At 41.4% G+C, this 4,104-nt stretch overlaps 1 long non-coding RNA gene across 1 annotated transcript; it reads right to left on the minus strand.

Annotated features, from left to right (window-relative positions):
- Positions 1-1,054: 1,054 nt before the first annotated feature.
- Positions 1,055-1,551, minus strand: LOC143773807 (uncharacterized). The gene is made up of 2 exons (XR_013215374.1): positions 1,356-1,551; positions 1,055-1,249 (listed from the first exon to the last, which is right to left on the minus strand). It is a non-coding gene; the product is annotated as an uncharacterized LOC143773807 (long non-coding RNA).
- Between the last annotated feature and the right edge of the window lie 2,553 nt (positions 1,552-4,104).

Consider the following 4,104-nt stretch of genomic DNA (forward strand, 5'->3'; position numbering starts at 1 on the left):
TGGCAGACAATCCCTGCATGGTCATTGGCGCTCTAAAGAGTGCCAAAATTGCAGGTCGGCGACCCGAGCTCCGGCGGAATAATCCCGGAAATACTCGCTGCTCGCCGAGTACACCGAACATAGTGATACTCGGGCGTATACTGTATATACGATGTGTAAATGACAGGGAATTGCTGTATGTAAAAACGCATGTTAAAATCACATTGCAATCGGATAGCAATCGAACTGCATAGAGATGTCATACGGATACATAGGTGCGAGAAAATCGCATCATCGCATTGCAAACGCATAACACACGGATGACCATTCGGAGAACACTCATGCGACTCTCGGCAGGGAGACCCGGACCGATTTTCCATACGGCAAGTGTGACCCAGGCCTAAGGGTATGTTTCCTCTGTCTGGATATGCAGCGCTTTGGATGCAGCAGAAACCCATTCCGTCCAAAGCGTTGCCGGCTTTTGTAAGCACGGTGATTCTGCATGTGTTCATTCATCTCCACAATATAAATAGACATGCTGCAGTCTGTAAAGAAGCGCCACATGTGCGTATTCGCAGGTCTGCTACCTGCGTCTTTGAACACATAGTGAAAATGGGATTTCATAAAATCCCATCCACTATGCTGTAACATCTGGCCACTGTGTACAGCCTCAGCTTCCAAACCGCAGCGGCCAGATGTTACAGCATAGTGGATGGGATTTTATGAAACCTGCATATACGCACATGTGGCGCATCTTTACAATCAGCAGCGTTTCCTGACCGTGGAAACATACCCTTAGGATTTGTATACATCTTCATCCACATTATTTTATTTTTTCTTTTCCCATCCGAAAAGATTTCAGATTCTTTTGCAGTGGATTTGTACAGATTACAGGTGACCTTAAAAGTGGAAAAAGTTCTAAAATGATTCTTCCTTCTATGATTTTTGTTTTACATGATAAAAACCTGGCATTTTAACAGGGGTGTGTAGACATTTTATATCCACTATAAGTCCTATTTTACTTTATTTTATCCACATAATTTTAGTTCTATAAAACTAAGAGAAGAGACTGCAATCTGCTCATGGTCGTTTATTTCATGCTGGTGCCCTGCTGCTGATTTGATGACAGATTATGAAGTTCTGAAATTCTTGGGTTCAACTTCCCCAGTGGACTCGCTCAGGAGGGAAGTGGTCATCGGTGACAGCAGTAACAGGTTATTCTTGTGTTACATCCGTCTTCTGGAAGAATAACGGTGTCTACGTTTATGACCTAGAAGAAGCCAAAGTATAAATATAAGGTTGCCCATTGCCAAGAATTACATGTACAGCATTATAATGGAGGTTATACTGTTTAGTGTGGGCTCAATAACATTTACCCATTTTATGGGGTCTGCGAGTCCTTCTCCTTCTGGGATAGGATCTTCTGCTTTTCTTGTGAGCAGCCATGATGTCTTGATGGTACCAGGCGGGTTGCTAATGACTTGTGGGCTGCCAGTAGAATGTCCTACACTCTGAGGCCATTATGACACGTAGGACGCTCTCTCATTGCCTAGTAGCTGTGAGGTCACCTGTATGATGTAAGGGAATGTTGGCAGGTAGGGTTGGCCGCTCTGTTTGTGAATATGGTGGGGGGCATGGTTCATTAACAGAACTGCTCAAGTAAAAAGATTATATATATATATATATATATATATATATATATATATATATATATATATAAACAGTATATATATATATAAATATATAAGTATATATAGCACCCACAGTATATGAATGGAATATTAAACAACACAAACCACATACAGAGGAAATCAGGTTAAAAAAAAGTATTTAAATGTTGAAATGACCCCAAAGGTCTTATGACCTAATGATCCACATACTATGTAAAATAAATTGAAAATGAAAGCATACATTAAAATTAAATAAAAACCAAGACAAAAATAAATTAAAAAAACCTACTAATCCAAATTACTGTTACTATTCCCAATCTCTTTGTGGCTATAAAAAAAAAACACTTTTTACATTTTTGTTTTTTTCCTCCTCTTTTAACAAAAGCCATAGCTTTATCTTTCCATCAACAAAGCCATTTGAGATATTAACTATTGAATGATAACGTTCATTTTACCAAATCATCTACCATAAAAAAGGAAATAATTCAAGTGCGATAAAATGGTGAAAAATATGATATTCTGACCTTGTTTTTTGGGGGTTTTGTCTTTACAGCGTTCAATGTGTTGTAAAAATGACCTGGGAACCTAGGTCAGTATGTCAGTATTAGGCCATGTGCACACGGTGCGGATTTGCCTGCGGATCAGAGGTTTTCCATCAGGTTTACAGTACAATGTAAACCTATGGAAAACCAAATCCGCTGTGCCCATGGTGCGGAAAATACCACACGGAAACGCTGCGTTGTACTTTCCGCAGCATGTCAGTTCTTTGTGGGTATTCCGCAGCGTTTTACACCTGCTCCTCAATAGGAATCTGCAGGTGTAAAACCGCAGTGCGTTTTACCTGCGGATTTTTCAAAAACGGTGCGGAAAAATCCGCACAGAAATCCTCAACGTGGGCACATAGCCTTATTATGGTGATAGCAAATGTCCTCTTTTTTAAAAAAAAATTCTGAAGTTTGTAGAAAACAATATGTTTTTTGTCGCCAAACTGATGTTTGCAATAATGCTATATTGGGGTACATAAGATGTTTTAATTTCTTTTTATTGTATTTTTTTAGGGAGGCATGGTAAGAAAAAAACCCGTAATTCTGGTGTTTTGATTTTTTTTCTATTTTTTTTGTTCACCAATCAGGTTAATTAATTTCAGATTTTAATAGGTGAGTTTTATGAATGCATTAATACCAAATTTGTTAATTTATTTTTATAGTAATATTACCGACCTTTTAATTAATTAAACAATGATTAAACGGAGGGTAGGTTCACATGAGCGTATAAAAAAACTTGAGATTTTTTTTTACAGCAGCAGCTATTAATCATTTACAAGACCCTTTACACTTTCTTTTTTACAAAATTACAATGTATCTGAGTCGCCCGCCAGGGCCGTGGGGTACTCGGTACCGGGTCCGTTACTTAAATGGACGTGTCACTGCGGCGGTCGTGTCGCCACCTGTGGTATTCAGTCAGGGATGACCAACGCTGCTTAAAGGGGTCCTCTGGGGCGATGTTATGGCAGCCAGATGGTATAACTTCCCACAGGTGAAGTAGGTCCCCAGGGCTCCCGGTGAATAGATGGAAGATGGTGAGTGGTGCAGTAAAGAATGAAGGATGCAGTTGTGCAGTCTTTTTACCTGGTTTACTGATGTAGCAGGCAGCCACAGTCCAGGGCACCAGATCACAGGTACAGGAAGGGTCCGGCGGGCTTGGAAGCGAGTTCAGAGTCCAGCTTTATCAGGTGGAGTTAAAACCCTTCCTTCTAGCGCTGTGTTGTTATAGTCCCTTACTACCTATGGCTTTGTAGCGAGGTCCTCTCAGTTATCTCTGTCCTTTGTTTAAGTGGGACATAAACCCGTATGACAGGTGACTCGAGCCTTTTACAGGGTCTCTATCACGACCCGGGCTCTATGTGTCACTGTGTCTCCTGGGTGTTAGGGCGAACAGGTGATGTACAATCTAACTGTCCTGCCAGTTTCTGCTATGCATCTTAGAGTCCCACAAAAGCCTCGGTCTTTCGGCAACCGGTGTCTGCGCTCAATCAGGGATGTAGCCCAGTCCCAGCTATTCTCCCCTGTTGTCACACTCCTGTGAGTCAGAATGGTGTTGCATGTAAGGTTACCTGCCAAAGGGATCCCTCCTGTCTCCAGGCATGGCATTACCCTCCACGAGAGGAAGGCAATACCACTGTGGTATCTGAACTCCCGGGGTGCCACATTCCCCCCATTAAATCCAGTACTCCCGGACTGGGAAAAGGAACCATAAACAACAGGTTACAAAGGTGTAAAGCATTTTGAAATGCATAAAACAGGTTAAAACTTATTCTTCCCTTACAGGAGGCATTTTTGGCTTAAACGTTGCAAACATATTTACAAAAGTACAACTGGTCTTATACCAGGGTGTCCTTGTTCATTAGCAACAGTACCGATGCGGGGGATCCATCATAAACCCCCAATGTAGCTCT

Source organism: Ranitomeya variabilis, chromosome 5 (assembly GCF_051348905.1).
Source record: "Ranitomeya variabilis isolate aRanVar5 chromosome 5, aRanVar5.hap1, whole genome shotgun sequence".
In the NCBI taxonomy this organism is placed as follows: domain Eukaryota; kingdom Metazoa; phylum Chordata; class Amphibia; order Anura; family Dendrobatidae; genus Ranitomeya; species Ranitomeya variabilis.